Consider the following 27,314-nt stretch of genomic DNA (forward strand, 5'->3'; position numbering starts at 1 on the left):
GAATTGCCTCGATCACATCGCCCCACGTAGACGACTTGTTGAGAGGCAGACCCTGCCAGGTCCATCCGGTAGTGTTACGTCATTTTGCTGTCGACATCACTTGAGCCCGTAGAGTGAAGTAGATATATCGAATTGATAGGCGTCTCGCTCGCTCTTGCTAAGTCATGAGACGTAGATTTCAACATCTCTGTCGGTGTACTTTTGGAAGTAGTGGCGAAGAGTCGCGCCAATAGGACTAACAATAAGTCCTCGCGTAAAGTACTCTTAAAAACTAACCGCTAAAGAGTGACCTTGTGTCCTCGCGTCTAAGTGATTACGACGACTGAAAAGCTTAACTTTGTGCGAACTCACATAACCTACAAAATGTCGGAAAATTCGCAGGACGTTTTAAAGGATGCAGCCACTGAGCGTATTTGTTGGCGGATCACTATTTAGCACATTCGATATTATAATGTTAGTTTTCTTATTGGGAGGTGCAACCTGGTGGTTGTGGACCTCTAGAAAGGACAACAAGAAAGATGAAATACTTCTCAACAAATATTCCTTACAGTTAAGTTAGCTTGTTGCGTCTTTTCATAACTATTTTGCCTGTTTAACCGGCGGGGACGGGTATGCCCAATTGCCCCATAATATTTTATAGATGTTTCAATAATACAACATGAAGTTGTTTACTTTGTGTAATTGCTTACTCAGTTACTTAGGCGATTAAAGTCCTATATTAAGCGAAGTGACCAGATAAAGTTGGAGTGACTGCCTATGTATCTGTTGTGATGATACATAAAATTAATATTGTTACTAGTTTTGTACGGATACTATCGACAGTCAATAGGACGTAAGTGTGCTTATAATATCCAAGGTCTAGATTTATCGATGCGTATTGCGTACCCTAGACGAGCAGTGTTTATCAGATTTAGAAGTGGTCAGACAAGGTGTTAAAAAATCTGCACATTCACCCAAACGTCTTGATAATAGAATAAAGATTATCAATAACAGATATTTTATGTGAACATCGTGGGCGACTGTACTCGCAGTACACACTACTACCAGGTGTATTAGGTTCGTAATTTTAATATGTATTTGATTTCATTTTTTTTTGTAGTTTCGGGCGTTTATTATGCAGCAAACAAACAAATATGTAAATAAAATGTGTTTACTCATTCACACATGATTTTCTAAATCATACCTTCTAAATTAATTAAAAGATAAAGACGGATGTACTAAAGACTAAAAAGGATTATAGAAAAAAAAAAAATGTTGCGCAGAAACTTATTTCGCAGTAAAATGCTAGCTGAACATACTACGCGGACGTCCGTCGTAAATCGACCCGCGACCGATCAGTGTGCACGGAACAAAACATCCAGTGAGCCAGATTTCGATCGGACGTCCATGCGCTCAAGGCCACGTCCACGTCCGTCGACCGATAGTTTGCACGGTTATGTGTAATTTCATTGTCCAGGTTCCCGTCCGCGGTCGATTTACGATTGGGGCTGCCATCCGTCCGGGTTTCCCCGGATTTGTCCTGGTTTGGACAGCCGTCAGTGAACCGTCCGGGCGGGGAGTCAAAAAGTGTCCGGGGAAAACCCGGACGCACACTAAGGAAGCACCTCACTGAATTTAAGTATTTATCGGCGAATTTAAGTTGACTGGTCTGTTTTGAAGCCAAAAAACCGGCCAATGGTGACTCGGACTCGTAGGTTTGAAAAATAATGTTTTTAGGTAGAATCTCGTGTTTGAAATAAAATATGGATGTATAATATGTCAAGGGTGGTAAGATTGAGAGTTGAAATAAAAAAAAATTGACAATTAAAAAAAAGGTTTCAAAGATACAGAATGCTTTATTTTTCCTGTAATATTTAGCATAAAGCCAATGTTTCGTAAAATTTTCACAATTTTTCGTTAGTGACCTTCGGAGATAAGGGGGCGGTATTTCTTTTTAACAAAATTATTTTTTTTTTTTTTCTCGCAAAAATTAGAAACAGTTTTGATTTTTCTAATTTGAGCTCTTTCTAGCTTGAAACCTTACTTGAATTAGTAACTTCGTAACTTGAAATTTACAGTTTTGCCCCCTTTTAATTTGGCCATTTTATATAATTATATTGATAAACAAAATAAAGGAATACTTTCGATTTATAGCGGTTAACAATGCTCATAACTGTTCCAAATTTCCAAATTGGTAGCATAAGTAGTTCTCGAGATATTTAGTAATGTGATAGACGAACAGACAGACGGGCATAGTCGCACCATAGGGGTTCCTTTTGTATCTTTGTAATACGGAACAATAAAAACAGACAAATTTATTTTTCTGTAAGAAAAATTGTTTGTTTTTGTTTATTGCAGAGTACACATTATGAGAAAATTAAAAAATAAACGGATGAAAATTAAAGGTCCTGTTTTTATGGCTTTTAAAAATCTTGTTGGACTCGTCCGGGAAAAAATACGATTTACCGCCAAATGTCCGGGTTTTTTGAATCTTTGTCCGGGTTTGGCGAAATTCGAGATGGCAGCCCCTTTACGATGGACGTCCGCGTAGTATGTTCCTAGCTTCATTGTCTTTTTAGGGTTCCGTAGTCAACTAGGAACCCTTATAGTTTCGCCATGTCTGTCTGTCCGTCCGTCCGTCCGTCCGTCCGTCCGCGGATAATCTCAGTAACCGTTAGCACTAGAAAGCTGAAATTTGGTACCAATATGTATATCAATCACGCCAACAAAGTGCAAAAAATAAAAAATGGAAAAAAATGTTTTATTAGGGTACCCCCTACATGTAAAGTGGGGGCTGATATTTTTCATTCCAACCCCAACGTGTGATATATTGTTGGATAGGTATTTAAAAATGAATAAGGGTTTACTAAGATCGTTTTTTGATAATATTAATATTTTCGGAAATAATCGCTCCTAAAGGAAAAAAAGTGCGTCCCCCCCCTCTAACTTTTGAACCATATGTTTAAAAAATATGAAAAAAATCACAAAAAGTAGAACTTTATAAAGACTTTCTAGGAAAATTGTTTTGAACTTGATAGGTTCAGTAGTTTTTTGAGAAAAATACGGAAAACTACGGAACCCTACACTGAGCGTGGCCCGACACGCTCTTGGCCAGTTTTTGCTAACATGCTGAGTAATAACAGTTATAAACACGCCCAATAAACTACATGAGGTGTACGAACCTATAACAATACAAATATTATTCCTCATATAAAACATCTTTGCCAACCGCTAGGCATTACACAAATTTCAAGCATTATCATCATTTTTTTATATTAAAGGCGAAAATGCTTACGCTTCCGGCAGGATCGAACCCGCATCAGCTGCAGTCTAGGCGGATTTTTCCTTTTAGCCGCGAAAAACATGATAAACTTTGTATGTATTAGCGGACACGTTTCAGCTTGTTACAAAATTGATTAGGTATCATCATACAGCCGAAAAAAAGTGCGAACGTAACTGTTTTTATATTTTTACATATTTATCCTTTAATATTAAAATGTAGGGGCCCTTAAATATATTTTTCACAAGATACTATGTATAGGCTACTAGACTCTTATCGGAATTTGGCACAAGAAATGATTGTTTCCTGTAGTATTTGGACATAGGGATCCAATTTTTATAAGATTTTAGGTATTAAAAGTGTATGGTGGCTACGTATTTTCGATTAAAAATGTATGTGTAATATTTATTTTAACTTTGGCGTACCAAAAACAGCACATCGAGACGTGTAGTGACGGCTTTAGAACCTAACTTAACTTAATGCCGAGTCAATCACTGACATGATGAACTTTATGCCTCATAACGTAAATGTCAGAAATTTTTGTACTCAATTCGATTTACGTCATGCGCAGATCTGTAGATTAACATGGCTAATGATGTTTTTGCCTAATTAAGTTAAAGTAAACTTTTATGTTTTTTGTGGTTTTTCAAGTCGTAATAAAATATGGTGAGAAATTTTTTCGGTTAATTGGACTGTAATAAGTAATATAAAATAGACATTAAAAAAGAGGTCAAGTAGCCCTATTATGTATATTCAACAGACTTCATAAATCGTGGAAGTTACTTAAAGCCTGGCGCCCCCTAGGTTCATGCCGAGTCAGAGCCTGCATTTCTTCAAGAGATTGCGTCCTTTAAGGCGGAATTGTAGACCGCGTCGAATCTCATTCAAAATGTACGAGGATTCGATTCGACGCGGCTCGATTACCTTAGTGGACGCTTTGGCTTTATTCATCAGAATGTAAGTAAGCCCGTTTTACTGGAAAATTATACATGTTTTTTATTGACTGGTTATGAAATTAATCAGTAAACGAAACTAGTAAGTACATACCTAACCAATTATAATTACAGATAATCATGACAAATATTACGTCCTAATCACTAATTTAACTGCAAATCATTATTTATCAATGAAACCAATAACCTTGACGCCGCCAGTTAGGCATCGACTTCCCGGTTTAAACAACTGCATACTCATTTTAGTGCGTAATTACTATACTATATGTACTACCTATAAGAATTACAAGATGACATCGCTGTTCTTGTACACCTGGCGAGGCTGGCGGGCTCCAATCACAGAGATGATATGTTATTAATATTGTTGTCCTGGGTTGTAGATGGTGGCGTTACATTAACAAGGTCTACAGTTTTATAGGTTTAATGACTATTTTAATCAAAACTACATTTCAAAATGTTAGAGATTCAGAATTCGCAGTTAGTTGAGTCATTCTCTCATTTCAAGACCATGCTAAGAAACGCAAGGTAGCGCTAACTATAAAACGCCAGTCTTAATTCTTTACCTATCTTTGCTATAATAAACGTCGCGTCGTGGTACTGCTCGTAGCATTCGAGATTGAAGGACATCAATGAGAACAAAGCAAAGTGGATAGTTATCAAGTAAATATTATTTATCAAGGGGTATTGTGACAATAAAGATGCTGGTCGATTGGGACAATGTCATTAGAGGTACTTATTTACTTATTACCCGTCTTTGCAGGTATTCACATGCATTTGGCTTACCTGTTAAAATTGTTGGCGTAATTTGTACAAATAAAATATAGATAGATAAAAAGAAATTAAAACGATGATAATCTAATAAAAATAAATCTTATAATGAATGGCCTCTTAAGACGGAGATGATGGATTTTTTATGAAATTATCCCCTTTCGATCAGAGAAAGCCCCCATAAATACCCATCTGATGTTTATTATAATTGTTAATATTCAGTTATATTATCCACAAAAGAAAAAATAAACAAAGATAACTGTACTTAATAGAAATATAATAAAGTACCTATATTATACTTAATTTCAACTTTAATCAGCTGTTTTATTTTACCAATAAAGAGTATTTTATTTATTTTAATCGAACGTATGAGGTGCACTTAAATTATGGGCAATCCAGCACGAGTACTTGTTTTTGTTTGTGTTATAAATGTTATAATGGAATTACATGTTGCATTGCTACACTCAAGAGTGAACTCTTTGCATAAATTTCGCCCGAGTTGATCGGTTGCAGTATTCTTTTATAGGTAGGTAGGTATGTTTTTTCGTTCAGTTTCTGGGGTCAACAACTTATTCATATAGGGCGTTCACATGAGTAGGTTCGTATTTCAATTTAAAAAGATGCACTTTCGGCCTAGTGTGATGCAACTTGGGGTTTGAGTGGCTGTAAATACTAATTAATTATGTAATTACATTTTGTTTCTAAAATGTATTTTGATATCAATTATTACTTAATATTTAATTAATGTCAGTATATTTAAATGTCTCAAAAATATTTATAGGTATTACCTATTTCTCCTTACTGAATGTATCTATAATTTTTATAAAATTATAAATAGGTAGGTTTAAAAAGATGCACTTTCGAGCCTAGTGTGATGCAACGGGAGTTTGAGTGGCTGTAAATACTAATTAATTATGTAATTACATTTTTGTTTCTAAAATGTATTTTGATATCAATTATTACTTAATATTTGAAATTAATGTCAGTATATTTAAATGTCTCAAAAATATTATAGGTATACCTATTTCTCCTTCTGAATGTATCTATAATTTTATAAAATTATAAATAGGTAGGTAGTATTTAAATAGTCTAGTCTACAAGTAGAAAACTAAAAATGACGTAACACATTATTTAAAAAGTGGAAAATATCTCTTGCCTTGGGTGAGACTTGAACTCACGGCCTCTGGAGTTCAGAGGTTTCACCCAAGGCGAAGATTTTCCACTTTTAAGAAATTTATTCTAAGCCTAGTGGCATCGATTGCAGACGTTTCTGCTAATCATAAGTTAAAATTTAACACATTATTTTTACAGGCCGAGCTGGTACAATCCAAATAACAGAGAATTCTTTCATAAAGAAATTACAAGCGTCAGGAAGAAGCTTAGTAGTATTTTATGGATCTCAAACAGGCACTGGCGAGGAATTCGCTTGGTCGTCTGGCCAAAGAAGGGCATCCGATTATAAGATGAAAGGAATGGTCGCTGACCCAGAAGAATGTGATATGGTATGTTAATGCAACTACTGATAAACATTTTAATTATAGCAAGAATAGAATATTATAAAGATAAAGGATACATGAGTCCAGAGAACGCTTACCTACATTAGATGTAATAAGCTCAGTCAGGAAACCCTGCATGAATTTGGAATCAAAGGTTCTGATGTTTAAAAACTAAATTTAATTTAAGGATGTCTAATCATCGAAGATATTTTTTAGGAAGGAGTTGACTAAACTCAGGAAATACCTATTTATTCTTTGGCTGTGTTTTGTATGGCGACTTATGGTGAAGGAGACCCAACAGACAATGCTATGGAGTTTTATGAGAAAAGCTAAAGAATGGAGACCTGACCTAACTGGATTAAATTATGCAGTAAGTTTTTGAAAACAGTGTAACTATTAGATTTATGATATAACTGTAGGAATACAATAATTAATATAACAAGTTACATTTAGTTGTATGTAACTTTTTAATATACACCGTGTTTTTTTGTTTTCTAACCCATTTAAATTCAGACACGTCAGTTAGGTTCATTATCAGACCACCGGCAGGGTAAGGGTATTCTGTATATCACTTTTAGTTAAATTCGCAAAAAAAAATTTTCGTTTTCCATACATAATAAATGAATTTATTAGTGTGATGAGGCCCTTAAGAATTACATTCGAGTTAAGTGTCAACTGATTGACGTTACATGTCAAAACAAATAACATTAGGAATTGGTAAAGGCTATCACACACGTGTTCAGTAATTATCTTAATTTTTTAATAATTCGTTAACCGTAAAAGTTAAGACGCTTGTTTCTTAGAGAAATTAATTGTATCTGATCTAAAGAACCTTTATAAAGTTAACGGAATTCAATAAAAACAGGGTGTATACCAATTTGCAAGTACTACACACTACACTACATCCAGACTAAGGCTTCCCACAGACTTAGTCTTAAAAATTCATAATCTTAAAAAAAAATTGTATGTAATCTGACAGTTCAAACTGACACTGACAAGACACTGACAGATCTGTCAGTGTCAATTTGCATACAATTTTTTTAAGATTATGAATTTTAAGACTATCTAATGGAAACTATAAGGCGCGGCAACAGAACGATCTTAAATTTCATAATCTTAAAAAATCGCATATCCATCTTATAAAATAAGATTGACCTTTTACCACACACATTCTTAAAATTTAAATTATTCGCAATCTGTCAGATCAATCTGAAAAAATCATAATCTTAAAAAAATAAGACTTAGCCGTGTGTGGACAGTTGCGAAATTGTATGGGAATCCGTGCATTCGATCTACAATTTCATAAGATTATGATTTTTTAAGATAATGAAATTTAAGACTGTCTGTTGCCCGGCCTAAAGAGCATATCTTAAAGGATAACTAAAGTTCTCAAACAGGATTAAACTTCATCTTTGTTCAGCGTGGGGAACAAATCAAATGATATAATTAAATATTTTACATTTGTTTTTTACTAATGTAACACTACTATATATAAATTACCATACACTAAAGAAAACGCAATCAAGCCCACTGGTGGCGGAAGCGGGTATCTAACCCGGGTCTCCAGCTATCAGCGACTGCTTAAGCCACTACACCACCCCGACCTTCCGAAAGTGCCCGTCAGAAACTATTTATGTTTGTCGTTGACTTGCATTTTTTTATGTTTAATGCAAATACACATACTCTACTTCTTCATTCAACATCTAGTATTTAACAAAATTCTCATTTAATAAATGGCAGTCACCAAGAATTTTGTGTTTTAAGTGTACATATGGTATCTTCGAGATTACCATATAAAGTACCTTACCAGGTACTTGTTTTTAAGTCTTAGTTTTCTCTACAATTGTTTGCACTGCGCACAGAATATATAATAGTACAAGTACAGAACGCTCACTCCTTTGATGTTCACAAAATGCCGCCATTCTAAATTCTTACCTACATTAACAAACGGACCGCACGCGGCAGCCATCATTGGAATTTTATTGCGCCGCGCGAGAGTGCGTCGCCAATGAACGGGCCGCGACTCGCGGCCATGACATCTTCACTTGTAGCGCGGCGATAGAATCGCGGAGTGAGCCGCCAGCTTGGCACTAGGTAGTGAAACAGTTAGGTACAAAATGCAATTTATACATGTTCGTAGTTTTTCCGTACTTATAATATAAAAGTCCCAGTGCAATTCAAAAAAGGGCACGAGCTTTATACACAACTTGAAGACTTGTACCACATTTAACTAGAGTAAGAAGATTTGCATTAAATACCTGTTTATGTTATCTACTTCATTACTATAAAATGTTGACATATAGAAGTAACTTAAACAGATAAGACAAATACAATGCCAGCAAATACGGAAAATGAATAAATACTCATGTTGAATTTTAGCTTTCTAATGTACAGTGGGTGTTCACTAACTTCTTTACACAAGTAACATTAAACATATTATTATACTAAGTATATGTTCTTGATATTTCGCTTGCATAAAGATGTTTGTGACCTGGAACGTACTTCGTTGCTATACCACTTTATTACGTTAGCTCTTATTTAAGTACACAGTATTATCTTACCTGTTGCTAAACGCTGCAATCAAATTCGAAATGAACCAAATGCCTACAACATACATACATTTCTTACTTTATAAAATAGAATTACACTATATTCTTAAAATAAGACACACCTAAAAATCTTTATGTTTCGTTCAGAATTTGAATACAAAAAATCTTACAAACAATATATTTGAAATGATTCTGAAGTACACTATAGACATTATAGACAGAAAATAAGAAATATGGTCAAAAATTAAAACCTTCAATGAACGTTCTAAAACAAAAAGGTTTGAACATACAATTTCTGAAAATAAAGGGTTTTTATTTATTACAATTTTACAGTCGTAAATATTATATAAAATATAATATAATCTTCGTTTTGTACTGAAAGGGAAAAAGACTCACTCCTCGTTACATATTCCAATAGAAATCACTAATCGAGTTTGTTTACGAACGTACACGGACATTGACATAACGAACGGCTGACGTCTGTCAACGTCAGGCGGATCCGATATTCAGTGTTGAAATCCTTGAATCACATTAGCAATTTAAACTAAAATATTAGCTTTTTTATGAATTAAATGTGGTTTTGCTAAAAAGTATTAAAACTTATTTACTGCACAGAGTATTTTCAGACTTTTCATTATATGAAGTGTCGTTCATATTATAATAACTTATAGTTTAATATATCTAAATGATGAGTGTTGTGGTGCGGACTTTACCCTTATTTTTTAGAAAAATTGTATGTAAAAGGCGTAGTTTTCACCGTGGCTCAAATTGCGATATATGGTATGTTATATGTTCGGTAATTTCTCTACAGAAACGTATAACAAGGTCAACATTACGTCAATGTTGAAGGGCTTATAGTATAACCTCTTAGAGGTCAATACCAGAACTGTTATAGTTCATAGAATTAAAAATTGATTATTACGCTCTTGGTACTGTATTTATCTACTTATGTATTTGTTTAAATTAGTTAAATAGTTAAGTTATTATGGTATTTTAGGGTTCTTCTAGTTTATGACTATGTTTTTATACATGAAACAATAAATAAATTCAAATAGCATTTTTTCTCTAAATCAACATCTGATAGCCGTGAGAAGTGCAGAAATGTATTTAAAAAAAAATAATATTTTAACCTTTTTGGAACACTTAGTGTCGTAAACAGAGATGTAACTCATTGTACCTGGATCACTTTGTATAATGATTTTTGAACAAAATGGAGTAACATAATGGGGAGGAATAATTACATACTTAACCTTTAACTTCTAATTACAATTATTTGATTTCTGAAACAATTGTTTTAAAGTAGAATCTTCGACTATGAATAAAAAGTTCCAATATAGTTAAATTAAATTCCATTAATATGTTGCACATGTTCTTTATGTTTGTATATTGTTTTAGGTGTTTGGTCTGGGCAACAAGACCTATGAGCATTACAATGCAGTAGCTATTTATTTACTTAGATTTAAGAGGTTGGAAGAATTGGGTGGCACCCGAGTCTATGAAGTAGGTTTGGGGAGATGACGATACTAAGTAAGTAATACAACAAAAGAAATTACATTCAGGAAACTGTGTGTTTTGTTTTTACATGTCCGTTTCCCAATGGTATAAAACTACATTACAAGATCGTCACTTTGGGACCGGGTCATATCATACATTTATATTATTTTTAAATATGATAATGGTTAATTTACATTATAAAGTGATTGTCACATAGCAAATGTGTTTTACCAGTTATTAACATAAAGTTGTTATATTACTAACACTGATGATCACGCGTTGGTCTTAAATAAATGATTTATTATATTATTGTTATTATAAGCATTCTTATTGTAGCATTGAAGATGATTTTATCACATGGAAAGACAAGTTCTGGCCAGCGGTCTGTGAAATGTTCAACATCGAGAGCACAGGCGAGGAGGAGCTGGTTCGCCAGTTCCGTCTGGTGACGCATGCCCCTGAGGACCTCTACTCTCCAACAGGCCATGTCTTCACTGGTGGAAATAGCCAGGTTACATTCCCCCTTCAAGTGCAGAGGCCGTAAGTATTTAAAATACATATTACAAATTTACACGAACTTTCAAAAAGTATCATAATAATGTATATTTAATATTAACATATTAGATAACAATGAACTAAAAATAAATGTATTATAATAAGTTCAGACCAGTTTTTTTTACTTGTTAATGGATACTAATCTTTATACAGTGTGTAAAGCTAATACAGATGAATCTAGTAAAGGTGGTGAAGTATATGGGACAGAAAAAATTTACTTAAAATTGAAGTAAATTTTTAAACATGCAAAATAATTGTACCACAATGTAGTCCAAACATTCACATTGAACATTTGTTAACAGTTGGCATTGACTGTCATTGCAACCATGTTTATAGTACATTGCTGCTGAGAAAAATTTCAAAATAATTATAGGGCAAAAATGAATGTTAACTCAAAAGATACCCCTTAATTAATGATAACACTAATAGAATCCTATGTCTGGTTTAATTTATCGCCAGTATAAGGCTTACACACTGTATACAGAAACATGTAAAGCTGCTTTATCTTGTACTTATGAGTTTACTTAGTTTTATTTACATTTATTATTGTTAATTTTATGGCACAGTCTTTATTGCTGCTTGAGGCTGTTTTCATGCCTAGGTTAGACAAACACATTTACAAAACTCTTTATGTTACTTGTATTAAATTTAGTGTAGACAGAATTATGTGATAAATTTTTCAGTCCTTATGACGCCAAGAACCCATTCTTGGCTCAAATCAAAGTGAACAGGGAGTTGCACAAGGGCGGCGACGAGGTCAATGTCTGCATGTCGAGCTAGACATTTCTGACTCACAAAATACGATATGAAACAGGTATTCATCCATTACTCATTATTATTGAATTCTTTACTTTTGTTGGTAAACACAGTGAAAGTCCGATTTATACATTATTCTAGATCTTTTTTTAACTATTATTATAATTACACATAGCAAAAGTATTTGTAATAGGTCAAAGTAATTGTATATTTTGTTGTGAAACTGTGTTTATTGCCTTTTTAGGGTTCCGTAGTCAACTAGGAACCCTTATAGTTCGCCATGTCTGTCTGTCTGTCCGTCCGTCCGTCCGTCCGTCCGTCCGCGGATAGTCTCAGTAACCGTTAGCACTAGAAACACAGATTAATAATAAGTTACTAACGTAACAGATACTTCACTTCCCCACAAACGACAAATACCTACGCTTTATTTACCTAAACTTAACTAGCGGTCGAAGAAAAATGAACTTAACGGCTTTGACTCAACGGAGCGTTTCAAGCGCACAACGCGCGACCACTGCGGCCGGTGTGATAATGCGTTAGAGGTCGCCGCGCCGATCGGTCGGCCCAATGAAATAAAATGCAAAAATATTTTATGATTTACTTTTATAAAATGGTCATTTACTTTTTTACCTTCCCTAAACTTTAGGTAGGTAGGTATACATCACCTATGGCATGCACCATGCGCTGTAATGTAATGTGTACCTATTTTAAGTACAGTCACGTGCATAGGTAAATATTTATAAATAGAATCTGTTCGGAAAGTCAAGAAGAGTCGTGAAATGTATGATATCCAATACATTCCACGACTCTTGACTTTCCATTGACAATTTCTTAGCATAGGTAAATATATAGATCCTAATATATATAATAGAATTAACTTATTGCAATTTGCAAAGTAAGAATCAGAATAATACGCAACGTATTTTAATCATAGGTATTCTTTGTATTTATATGTGTGAAGCTTGGAAGTAATATGCACATTGTTTATTCAGTTATTTTTTACGTACAAGTACATATATTTTTATTCAAATTAATAAGTACCTATTTCTATACATATACGTGAACGTACTTTGTATTCATATCAATGCAAGCTCTGTGTCTACCCCACCAAGGAATATAGGCGTGATTAATTGATTATACGTATGTATGTTTTCACTAATATCCACAATTACCTATATTATAAAACAGAAACAAAAAGATTTATTTATTTATTTATTTATTTAAGCTTTATTGCACACATAAAAAAAAATGTACAAAAGGCGAACTTAATGCCAGAAGGCATTCTCTACCAGCTAACCTTTGGGCCAAACAGAGATCTATAAGAGCTTAATAGAGTTGCAGGAAATGTCGCAATGACGAGAAATGGAATACCTACTAAATAACCATAAATGATTATATATATCATACAACGCTTACTATTCATATATATTAAAAAAAAATATACATACTTAAAATAATATAGATACCTACTTACAAATACATAAATAATATACATACGTAACATTATATATACATAAATATAATATATATATCTGCGCTTTATAATTATTACGACTCTTAGTTATGAGACTTTTCTAAAAGATGTCTGCGCAACTTGATCTTAAACAGGAGCTTGGTCTGACTTTGCCTTATGTCAAAGATCACTAGTACTAATAAATAAATTACTACGTAATACTCAGAAAAGCAATACGTGCCGCGCGACTACACGAACGGGCGTTTCGCGCAACCTCCGCTTCATGTTACGCCGGCGGAACGGCTATCGTGTAGGTACTTAACGAGCGACCAAAGCTGAAATTTGGTACCAATATGTATATCAATCACGCCAACAAAGTGCAAAAATAAAAAATGGAAAAAAATGTTTTATTAGGGTACCCCCCTACATGTAAAGTGGGGGCTGATATTTTTTTCATTCCAACCCCAACGTGTGATATATTGTTGGATAGGTATTTAAAAATGAATAAGGGTTTACTAAGATCGTTTTTGATAATATTAATATTTTCGGAAATAATCGCTCCTAAAAAGGAAAAAAAGTGCGTCCCCCCCCCCCCTCTAACTTTTGAACCATATGTTTAAAAAATATGAAAAAAATCACAAAAGTAGAACTTTATAAAGACTTTCTAGGAAAATTGTTTTGAACTTGATAGGTTCAGTAGTTTTTGAAAAAATACGGAAAACTACGGAACCCTACACTGAGCGTGGCCCGACACGCTCTTGGCCGGTTTTTTTCATTTTCTCAATAACTAATTGATTTTTAAGCTTAGAGACAAATTAAATTCAAAAAATTCAGTGCCTTGGATGAGATTTGAACCTACGATCAATGGCTCCATGGCAGTATGCTACCATCAAGCGCCAACCAAAACACCTTCAACTAAATTTATTGATGTTTTTCAATAATATATTTTTTATTAATTTGCAATTTTTACTTGATGTCATTTCCTTTGCAGGTGAGCCATGTGGCTGTATATCCCATCAACGATACAACTTTAGTTGACCAATTAGGAAAATTAACTGGTGCCAACGCTGGCACGAGATATTCTCTCTCATCAACACTGACCAAGAAAGCGGCAAAAGCATCCCTTCCCGTGCCCCACTTCCTACAGGACGCACTGTCTCACTACATCGAGATCGCCGCTCTGCCCAGGACTCACATTCACAGAGAGCTGGCTGAATATGTGTTCGGATGAAGAGGTAAATAACCAAAAATAACAGTTTTTTCTTAAAATAACCTAATCAACATATTAGGAGACACCAAAACGGTCTGTTGTTTTTTATGTTAATCAGTATCTCTACTGTGTTGCTTATCTGATGCTTCGATCTTTCTTTACAAATAGTTATCTCTATGAATCCGTACACTAACTCACCTGGTGCGGGCAAGACGTTTAACGGAAAATAGACCAACAACTGACGTTACGGGTTTTACCTACAATGCACCGCGCGCGTGCGTTTCATGCACCCCGCATCAGTTAGCGTCACCGGGTCCCGGGTAAGGTCAAAGGGTAGCATGTTTAGTTCTTTATTTAAATACAGCTACCTGCTTCACTTGGACAAGAAGAAGCTGTTGCTAATGGCAACCAACTCCCAGGAGGGCAAAGACCTGTACCAGTCGTTCGTGGTAGACTCTTGCGAGGAACATCGTGCACTATTGGAGGACATCACGTCAGTACCACAAACCGCCGCTGGACCACCTCTGCGAGCTGCTGCCGAGGCTCCAGCCGAGATACTACATGGCCATCCAAAGTTTCGACCTGGCATATAATGAACCACTTCTCGCACTAGTGCGTAAAAAACACCATCTGTACTGAAATAGTACATTACGATTAACTCGTGTCGATTTAAAACACTCCCTTCGGTCGTGTTTTACTTTATCGCCACTCGTTTCGAACTTCTTTTTTCGCACGTGTATCGTACGACGTTTTTTTCAGTACAGATGAGCCTCGAAGTTTCGACCTGGCATATAATGAACCACTTCTCGCACTAGTGCGTAAAAAAAACAACATCTGTACTGAAAAGTAATTAAGTAGTGGTACTAATTAATTACTATTATAGGTACAACATTTCCGCCGTAATTTGTACTATTGTAAACCAAGGCCATAACAGCAATAAAATAATGAATATCAGAAAAGAATAGTAATTAATTATTCTCAAAAAAAACCTTAAAGTACTGTATTTTTTATGACGTAAAATATGTTTATCATCCAAGAAAAAGTATTTATTAAGTGAAGGAAATACACTTATACAGTTTCTTACACCATTACCATAGTACTCTATATTATACTGTACCATTACTAGGTGTTTGCGATTTCAATCAATATATTTTTGAGAAGTTATTCAAGTTGTCTATTAGACAGACGATAAAACTACGCCGCAAAATCTGTATCACATTAACACTATACCTAACATTTATCGGTCACTCCCCTATCTTTATACATACACACACAGTATGATTAAATAAATACCTAATAAGTAGTCACTATGAAAAGTAATTAACTATCATTAGAATGCATTATCTATTGTATTCTTTGGTCAGCGCAAAGGCAATCAACTTCCACTTATCTTCGAATACTTTAGTATGTACGATTTGGAGCACAATTGCATTTCAATGTCATATTATATCAAAGTAATTTATGTTGCATCGGCAAGGTCATTTTTGGCTGCACCTAGTTACCTGCAGTATCACCGGTATAATGATTATAATATTTTTATTTGATTATACCTCGAACGATACTTATTAGCGGGTGTTTTGCCACCGCAAAACAGTGATGCCATGAATTGCGTTTTTGAACAATCTGCACAAAGACTATGGAAACCCGATTATGGCCTTTTGCCGAAAAAAAAAACGCTAGAATAATTTAATGACAGATAATGTTAATATGTGAGTGTGCACGGGAAAACGTCCCACTTTGTCGATTGCTATAAAGCCGCTTTGTCAGTTTATTCATATAAATATACAAGTAAATCTCACCTTAATTGGAATCCGACAAAGTGAGACGTTTTACTAAACACACTCACATATTTAAACTTAATCAACTGAAGCTGAAATATTTCAATTGTTTGTAAAAGGTAAGGAGTTTAGATGTCTAGCTCTAGATAACAAGGTAAATTGTTCTATTAAAAAGCCTGGTGGGCCGCAGATCGACCACATAACCTGCTAGCGTCTATAGAGTAAAGCGGCCAGCTGTGGCATTTGTATTTAACTAATGTTTGTTCTATAGCACTACCCGGAGACGGTGCACATCACAGCTGTGGTGGTGAAGTACAAGACGCCGACGGGCCGCCTGAACAAGGGCGTGGCCACCACGTGGCTCGCCGAGCACTAAACCTAAGGACGGCGAGTACCCGCGCGTGCAGTCTTCATCCGCAAGTCGCAGTTCAGGTAAAAAAACTCTTAATTCGGTCCCTGTATTTTATTTGCATATTTTTTAAAATTATGTTATTATACATACATACATACATACATATAATCCGCCTGTATCCCATAAAGGGGTAGGCAGAGCACATGAACTACTAAGTTTCAGTGCCACTCTTGGCAAAAAGGGGTTAAAAGAAATCCAAATTGTGACATTGCAGTGACAGTATGTTATTATATTGGTAAAATTACATTTTGGTATATAGAAATCTAAGTTATTTAATTTACATACGAGTATGGCTAGCTGTAGGTATCTAGTGAAATGAGGCGCGATTATCTATTCATATCATTATCACGTTTTCTGATATCAGAAATCTATTTAAACAAATAGGTATGATTTGACCTTGACTAATACAAGAATTAGAATGTAATTATTATATTTCTCATCATTAAAATATAATAAACGGATTTAGGTTATAGTAACGGTTGCTGAATTCTATTCTCTATGCAATGTCGAAGCAACAATACAAAAGATACGTTATTGCGAGTAAACGGTATACATTTCTGTCAGGCGGTTCTCCACCGATGTTTAAAACATTGGAAAGTTCAACTAACAGAAAGACGAAATAGTAGAGATTAAGTAACTAATCGAACGGCTTCATTTTCATCAACATTACTTAAACATGCTGCATATTTTCTTAGAATGTTATGCACAATTTGCGTACGTGAATTTGCTTATTAATGTTTTTAAATAAAATAAATAATCATTTGTACTTATAGTGTTGAACTTGCACGATCGTGGTCGATCCATCCGCGTTACGGCGGCTTTATCTTATCAGAGAATATAAAAGGAATCATGAATATTTTGTCGTAAAAAACACAACGTACATTATAAATACTTAAAATAAATCGGTACACGTTTTGATTTTTCAATAACACGGTATTTTTTATGTAACGCATAGCATCTGAATTCCTTGTTGTAAATGGTAGTACAAATGATAAATTGCTGACCTGGCTTTTTTGAAGTAATGTCTTAAAAACCCTTACAATCAATCAAGTTTTTTCGTATAGTGATAGTATTTTTTCCATTTTGAAAAGAGAGTATATAATTATATTTATTAAATTTTACTTGTTATGCGGGAAGTTGAGTCTTGAGGGATTTAGTCAAGTCTGAAGAATTATATAAATAATAAATAAAATCGTCGCACTTGGCCAGTTTTTTTATTTTGTATGAAAAGGCGTAGGCCAATATAGTAATATTTATTAAATTTTATCATTGAACAACGTCCAAAGAAAATCAAGACAATTCGACTTCAATACTTTACGTTACAACATTGTCGTCAGGACGCTGACCTGACCCGATCCCATTATATTGTGTGTACCTAAATTGTATGATCCCAGTTGGTTGAAATAAAGTGATTTAATTTATATCAGGAAAAACGCAATGTAGGAAATCAGCGTTGTAGGAATAATAAATGTAGGAAATTAAGTAAAGTAATGTGCGCGAGCTTAAGGTATGGAAGATGATGTTTATGGGATAATAATTATTTATTGCGTGAACCGATTTTAACCATTTTTCCTCTATTTGAAAGCAGGTATTTTTATTGTTATGCTGTAAAAAATACAGGTACAATAAACATCCGCAAGGGTGGTGAAATCGAAAATGTAAATCTGAAAAGGTTTTTATAAAAAAAAAGTTTACAAGATACATGTACGATGTTATTTTTCCTGTTATATATATATTTGGTAAAAAAATATAAAGTTTCGTTGGTAAACTTCGGAGATAAGAGGGGGGGGGGGGTATTTTTTACATTTTCCTTCAAAAACGATTATTCATCAACAAAAAAATTATAAAAATAGTTTTGATATGTACGGCCCTTTCTAACGATACCACACTTGACCAGGGAACTTGACATTTACAGTTTGCCCCCTTTCATTTTGGCCATTTTCTATAATTAATATTAATAAATTAAAAAAAATAATACTTTCAATTTGTAGAGTTTCACGATGTTCATAAATATTCCAAATTTGAAAGCGATAGCATAAGTATACTCCAATTGCTAATTCGAGTCCAAAAAAACTACTACGATGTTGCCACTGCAATAAAATGTTTGTAAAATAGTATAATCCTTTTTATAAAAACACACGCCAAGATAAATTATTTATTATTTATTTCAATCCTTTGATTTATATATTTAATAGTATTTTATTATTTACTTAAATATTAGGACGCTCGATTTTTTTCTTTTTTTTCGTGATTTTTAGTTGTAAAGTTAGTATTGCGCTTGTATCACTTCAGGTATCAATAACATTTGGTGCTATATTTTGCGGTATAGAACAAACTATTGATGATATAGATATTGTGACCAATTTTTTATACATATATTTTACAATTAGCTAATCAGCGAAATAGTGTATAGTGGGCTTTATGGTTGCCACGGCCGCCATTGTTTTGGAAGCGGCCATGACACCATGGTCTGTCAAACTGTATTTGAATTTATTATTATGTATGATACGCAGATATACAGACTACATCTCTGATATATGATAGACAGACGTTAATATGCAAGTAGCGTTTTATTGACAACCGACACTTATGAACCTTTTAGATAAAAAATGGCACATGTAATGATCTATTGTTTTACCTTAGAGAGAGTATGTAAGTAAGTTTGAGTAATGTTCTTCAATTTATGGTTCCAAATCTCCTGAGGAGTCTCAGAGATACATTGGGCACTCGTTCAATACGCTAAGGAAATACCTTTCGTGAGCCCTTGACTTCGCCACGCGCCATTCTGAGAGCCAGTTCAGGTGCTACCCTTCAGCAATAACATTCTAATATTGGTAATGACTAATTTAATAAACATTGGCGAAAATTGCACCTGACTGAGATAGGGCAGCTTTAGTGCATACAGTCTGGTTTAAGTTTTATTATTATCAGCAACGTGAATGAAGGTGATGTTGATTGTCACATATACACGTAATATAATGCGAATTACCAACATTTATCATTAGTGGCGACCGGTGGAACTAATTTGACGTATGAGAATTAAAACAAAAAAACTAAAACGAATTTTCTTCACAATTTTATCATCAAGTATTCTTGGATTTCTTACGTGCCAAATAAAGAATGTAGAAGGTTGTCGAAACCTGAAAAGTATTTTGACAGTGACATAAGTGACATTGACAGCTGTGACATTGACGTATCTGTCGTAGTTTTTTTGGACTCGAATTAGCAATTGGGGTATAGTTCTCGAGATATTTAGTAGTGTGACAGACAGACGGACAGAGCTGCACCGTAAGGGTTCCTTTTGTACCTTTTTGGTACGGAACCCTAAAAATACCTACCTATACAAGCTATGCAATGATGTAAGATGAATGTCTATATCCAGAGAGGAATATGGGTACTATGTTTGTATGATGAAGTGGCACCCTTCCTCTTAAAACTGATAGGTAAGGCCGTTTTCACATTATCCGATCCGATATCGGATGTCGGAAGTATTTCAATGGAAAAAATCCAAGATGGCGCCTGTAATGTATGGGATATCGGTCCGACATCCGATATCGGATTGGATGATGTGAAAACGCACTAACGTATCAACGAAGTTTTAACTGAATGGCCGAGACGGTGCGAGTGCGACTTACATGTGACTTTTAATTAGTAGGTATGAGTACAATGATAACTGTTATGTAAGTAATTGTTTTTATCGTGTCGTGTATGTTAATGATCAGCTGCTAGCAAATTCAAAGTTCAATTTAATGGCAAAACATGATTAAGTTTGACCTTTGGATAGTTTCAATATAGGTATGCCTGAATAACCAGGTAATTAATTGTACATAACTTAGACTGGCTGTAGATGTTTGGGGACGTTAACGATCCATTCTGCATTAATTGAGTCTAATAACTCATTTAGATACTTAATACGATTTGGAAGATTTATAAATTTAGGAATAAAATAAATGTTACTGTGGGTGAAATACGTAACGTAATATGTACGTTCCTGTAAATGCGCAAAAAATCACTTCAATCAAGATTGTATGAGGGTTAACGCAAAATGAATGTTTTTTCTGGCTTTCCAAGTCCGTACTTATTACGCGGTAGAGTTTGGGATGTCTTATATTGACATGTGCATATATTTACATTTTTTGTCAACTAAATAGTATCGAAAATCTAAAAATGAACATGAGAATAGAGTATAACGAGCTCATCTTTTCAGGCTGCCACTGCAAACCCAGACTCCAATCATGATGGTGGGCCCGGGCACGGGTCTGGCGCCGTTCCGCGGCTTCCTGCAGGAGCGTGCGCACGCGCGCGAAAGCGGCAAGGAGGTTGGCGACAACATACTCTACTTCGGCTGCAGGCATCGCGACCAGGACTACATCTACCAAGAGGTATGCATTCGTGAAGGCCTACTACGAACACATGTTGACAGAGAAAGATGCCTGCAATTTGAGAACTTTTGTGTTTTGGGTTTTTAAAGCTACTAGGCTTCTAATTTAGACGATTCCGATAAGTGTCTTCAGGAGATAGAGGAAGAACTTGTATATTAGTTGATTTAGTTAAAGGTTATTATTCGTAAATACATGTTTTGTCAAGTAAATAAATACACATATATTATATTTCTAATTCTATTAACCCTTTGACCGCCGTAGTCCGATATATGCAATATGTATAGGACGAACAGTATCCAGCTCATATTCGTATAACTTCATACTATCGGCGGCGACGCGATCACAGCTCGGTGAAAAATTCAAGGCGGAACCCGTTGTCTGTTTCTGACGTTTCTGTCATAAAATAATTAACTTTGATTCAAATATTTAAAGTCCAACGCCTTATGTTAGGATCCTTATCAAAACACAGACGAAGGGTTAAAAGATTTTTTCTACTCCCGAACTGTTATTCGTCATTTACAGGGTCGTGCATAGATCTTTAAAACCCTACATAAAAGTATATTCCCCAAAGCCAGCGTCCGCCGGCTTTCCGCGCATGCGCGCAGTATCGAAAAAACTGAAAACGCATTGTTTGGCTCTGTAACCATGGCAACACCTTATAACGACACAGCGCGGGTGCGCGGGAAGGCTTTGGGCAGCTGAGCTGACAGTGCAAACCTTTGCGTCAAAATACAGGAAACAGTGTGAATTTCACGAAAGTTATTCAAGAAAAGTATTAAAAACTAAGTGCATGGTCGTAGAAAAAGTATTGTATGCAACGGTGTTTAACTGAGTCAAAAAATACTCGTGGCGTCTTAATAACAATTTTCGGCTTCGCCTCAAATTGTTACCCACGCCACTCGTCTTTTTTGATCTCCTTTAAACGCCTGTTGCATAAAATACTATAAAAAGTCGAAATATCAATATGATGTTATTTATTCTTATAGACTTCCAAATCTCATGAACAGGAGATTATCAATTTGATAAATTATATTGTACGTTTTTGAGGTAGTCTTACCTACCAGGAAACGTTTTTAGGGTTCCGTAGTCAACTAAGAACCCTTATAGTTTCGCCATGTCTGTCTGTCCGTCCGTCCGTCCGTCCGCGGATAATCTCAGTAACCGTTAGCACTAGAATGCTGAAATTTGGTACCAATATGGATATCAATCACGCCAACGAAGTGCAAAAATAAAAAATGGAAAAAATTGTTTTATTAGGGTACCCCCCCCTACATGTAAAGTGGGGGCTGATATTTTTTTTCATTCCAACCCCGACGTGTGATATATTGTTGGATAGGTATTTAAAAATGAATAAGGGTTTACTCAGATTGTTTTTTGATAATATTAATATTTTCGGAAATAATCGCTCTTAAAGTAAAAAAAAGTGCGTCCTCCCCCCTCTAACTTTTGAACCATATGTTTAAAAAATATGAAAAAAATCACAAAAGTAGAACTTTATAAATACTTTCTAGGAAAATTGTTTTGAACTTGATAGGTTCAGCACTTTTTGAGAAAAATACGGAAAACTACGGAACCCTACACTGAGCGTGGCCCGACACGCTCTTGGCCGGTTTTTATCTTTATGATTATAATAATGAGTTATATGATTTAAATTGCCAAATTTTATACACATGTAATATAATGCTTGATTTTTCTCTTAATTAGCGCTAATAATTATTATTTACCATTGAAATTCAGATTTAATGAATCACCTATTGGAACAAGTGTTGCTTTTGAGGATGAACTTATTTAAATTATGTAAATTAACATATGTTCAATGCCTATATTACGTAAATGAATGATTAGATGATTACGTATACTATGAAGGTATACGTCGGTATCCACAAAACATATTTTTGGATTCTAGCGTGTACATAATATACGCAATAGCGTCATACTAGGACCATTTGTTCAATTAATCTGAATATCATTTGTACAAAGGCGTCATCCATATATTACGTCACAGTGTAAGGGGGGGGGGGTCATACTAAATGTGACAATCCCTGTTAAAGGGATACAAAAAAGCGTGACATAGGGGGGGGAGGGGTCCAAAAACCTGAAATTTGGTGTGACGTAATATGTGGATGATCCCAAATGGTAATTCGATATTTTTAGCGGTTTCTCTATTTTAAACCAATATGACACATTCCTCACAGGATATGCTCATGATATGCTTGCAAGCAAAGTTTTTTAGGTGTACGTATTGTATTTTTCAAAAAGCTTGTGTACAAATACAACCGTCGCCTCAATTAAAAATACTTAAAATTTAATAAAAGTGACTCTATTTTTTACCTATCAACAAGCTAAAACATCTTTTACAACAATAGCGATTGCCATCTGACCTTCCACTTCAGACGCCAAACTGGGCCCTATTAGGATTAGACCATAGTACAGATGTAGTGCGTAAAGATTTGCCTTCGTATTGTTACGAAACGTAAGAATGTGTCATGCTATTTCAGTCATTCTCAGTACAAGATGTACTGACATTGACTGAACTAACATGACAAATATGCTATGCGGACATTTTAGAGTACTTACAGCCATGAAGATATTAATATCCTTATAGTAATGTATTAGAAATTTTGGATTCTGGTATATAATCGAATTTGACACTGATCTGAAAATTATAATCTTGGTTTTATTTTAAATTTATGTCAGCTCTAAGGTTTTGTTAAAGTTTTCCCCACTCCCATAGTTCCGATCATTGCCAATTACACATATAATATTTAACAATTACAGGAGCTAGAACAATGGGCCAAGAACGGTGACGTGAGTCTGAACCTGGCGTTCTCGCGCGACCAGCCGCAGAAGGTGTACGTCACGCATCTGCTTGAGAAGCACCTCGAACAGATCTGGGACGTCATCGGCAAGCGGAACGGACACTTCTACATCTGCGGGTAAGTGGCACATCTAGGTTTTGCTATGTTCCTCAGTTTTATATTGGCATTCACGAAAACGTGTCATGTCATGCCGTGTCAATTCATACATTCAATCCTCAATCCCAGTTTGTTAAGAATATGATTAAACATTAATGAAATGCGACTTCAGTCGCGCTTTATAGTAAAAGTTATAATAAAAGTACTTCGCAAAACTAAACGCATTTATAAACTGAGTATTAAAATTTGTTGGTAATCTGAATCGGTCGAACGATTTAAATTTGTAAGATGATATAGACAATTGTTTATATTTTGAATTGATGACTTCGCACAAATGAAGTTTGTTGACACAACTATAAATAACTTATCTAAATATATATTTTTTATTAATTATTAAGATTGGTTTTATGTTACTCAAGTGCAAGATTACGGAATAATGAGAATAAATTGGATTCATTACAGTACTTCATACTTGAACTTTATAACTACCTATACACCAATTCAGCGTCAAAAAATAAATTGTAGGTAACTAATAAAAAAGACACTGGGCCCTGGGGCAAGGAAAAAACATTAGTTGTTTGTTTCCCTGCTTTTGTAAAACTTGCGTGCTTAGTGGGCATCAACAATTAGATAGGTTATCTAATTGACCCGCAATGCGTATTACTTCTATTTAATTCAGTTTCTGTCTGTTGTCTGCCACAAAAAGCTCTAAGATTTCGTCGCAGTAAATCTGTGGTTAAGATATTTTTTCATTAGTAATTTTAGTCAGTAGGTAGTTTATTTTGTGCCCTTTGTAACTGAAATCAACAATACATAACATTATATCGTGGTTACAACTCTAACTTTATCAATAAATTATTTACTATTAGTATCTTTAATGAAATCATATTTCACATATAATTGTAACTAACCGCAGATTCGATAGCCTATTGGAAGGTCCCTTTAGTGAAGTGTTAGTTGATGAGATATCCGGTTTAGTAAGTTCAAGGTTAATGAGTTGCGCGACTAGACTAATGGCCGCTTGTGGTTGACAGTGACGCAAAGAACATGGCGGTGGACGTGCGCAACATCCTGCTCAAGGCCACCCAGCAGCACGGCGGTAAGACCGAGCCCGAAGCCGTGCAGTTCCTCAAGAAGTTGGAGTCCATGAAAAAGTATTCGGCGGACGTATGGAGTTAAAACCGACAAATAACACGTTAGGTAAATTAATTCAACTATTATCGAGTCTAGGCTAGTTTCAAAGTTAAATCAACACACGTTGAGATATCAAAACAATAATTTCCAGTCGTTCTTCCCGCATTCAGAGTGTGGTTCAACTCTGTTGCTAATTTTGCAGTTATATAGAAACTATTGCAGTTGTTAAGGAAAATACATATTTCCTATAAAATTACCCCACCTTGACTGGTAAAACGCAAGTCATTAATGACAAAAGCGGAAACCTGAGTTTATAGTTTTATTCTTCCGTTTACTTCACTGTTTTTTTCTCATCACTGCTGTTCCTAATTTAGCTTATTTACAGGAAACTAGCCTATGATCAAGTTTGCACAAAATGTATCATTACATGACCTACGCAAGTAGTCTTAAAGATAGAAGTTTGATCATGTTTTAGTACCACATTTTAAAGTGATGATTGGAACTGCCGCGAAGCATTAGGTAATTTACATATTCGGCAAAACTCGCCGCCCCTCACGCACACATATTTGTTAAAGAAATGTAGAACATTCCTCATTATACAATGACGTCAATGACTTATCACCAGACATCGTACATTTAAATTTTGTAGGATTTTCATTGCAGCGTATTTGAGTTAAAGAAATTGATAGAAACAATTTCAAGGAATATTATCTATCTGTTAAGGTTTCGTATTAGAGCTATTAATTCTAATTACATACAACTTGAATTAAGTATTTTACAGAGAGACCGATTTTCTTACCGAAAATTCTATAAAGTACGATATCTCTGCTTATCACAACATAATAAATGGCTCTGGATCAAAGACATGTATGAGTAGGTAATGTTTGCGTTGACATTTTTTAGTTACCTATTCAGGTAAACAGGTAACTGACCTAGATTTAAATAAATGTAAGATTGTTAATTACGTTTGTTTAAGCTACTAGAGAAATCGGCGTCTCCCTCGTACTACTATATTGACTGTTTTACATCTCTATTGTATTGCTATAGAAGTGTGGGGAGGGGAGTAATTTTCATGTTTCGGTTACCTACGATGTCAAGTTTCACGTATCCAGCATTCGTATAGGACTTTGTATAGCGTTATTGCGTGATCGTGCGACAACAAGTGGGTTATAACAGTAACCTTAGGTTATTTTAAATACATTGTTCGGTTGACCTTCGATTACAAAGTGATTGAACGTAGATGTATTTATTCATTTACCGAAGTTTAATTACCGTATTCGTTATGTATATTTCAGAACAAATATTTAATATGGTCGAGTTAATTATTTTTCCATTTGAAGTGATTTACCTACAGCTCAGATCGGTTGTGAATATGGACAAAGTGATTTACTTATTTGAGTATATCTCTATCATATGATTTAAATCAGGTGTTTTTTGTTGAAATATTATTTCAGTTATTCCTTGCAGAGAAATAATAAGTACCTAAGTAATAACTTCAAATGGAATAGTATTTAAGTGGTCTACGTATGAAAACATAGTCAATATATTGTTGAAAAAGTTTGTAATGTTTGTTATTGTTGTATTTGTACAAGTACCTAAAAACTAATAAATTGTTGTCATGTTTTTATGTAAGTGGACTGGGAATAGATATAAGTACATGAAAGTTTATGTATTTTTGTATTTATGAGACATTATTATTAAAACAGTTTTATATTATGTTGTGTTATCATTGTCGTATGGTTAATATGTATCCTCATATCAATTTGTGAATGCATTTTACCCTACTAACTTGGTAGTTATAATTCATGGCCGGATTAAGGGTAGAGCGAGTGGAGCGGCCGCTCTAGGCGCCAAATGGTAAGGGGGCTAAAATCGTAAATTTGGAAAAATCCTGATAAAAAAGTGGTCGCGCACATATTGCATATACCAAGTGGGTGAAGAGGGGTCGGGAATTAATTAAAAAACCGGTCAAGTGCGAGTCGGACTCGCTCACCGAGGGTTCCTTACAAACTTTCAATAGTTGAATCATCAAAATGTTATTCATAGAACTCTACAGATTTGACTAAATCCCTCAAGACTCAATTTCCCACATAACAAGTAATATTTTATTATATAATTTTATTTTAGACAACTTCCAAATAAAATCAAGACTATTCGACTTCAATAGTTTACGACTTGCGACATATCGCAAGGACGCTCC

At 34.7% G+C, this 27,314-nt stretch overlaps 1 pseudogene; it reads left to right on the forward strand.

Moving 5' to 3' along the window:
• Positions 1–363: 363 nt before the first annotated feature.
• Positions 364–26,830, forward strand: LOC125228035 (annotated as a pseudogene).
• The last annotated feature ends 484 nt before the right edge of the window (positions 26,831–27,314 follow it).

Source organism: Leguminivora glycinivorella, chromosome 7 (assembly GCF_023078275.1).
Source record: "Leguminivora glycinivorella isolate SPB_JAAS2020 chromosome 7, LegGlyc_1.1, whole genome shotgun sequence".
In the NCBI taxonomy this organism is placed as follows: Eukaryota; Metazoa; Arthropoda; class Insecta; order Lepidoptera; family Tortricidae; genus Leguminivora; species Leguminivora glycinivorella.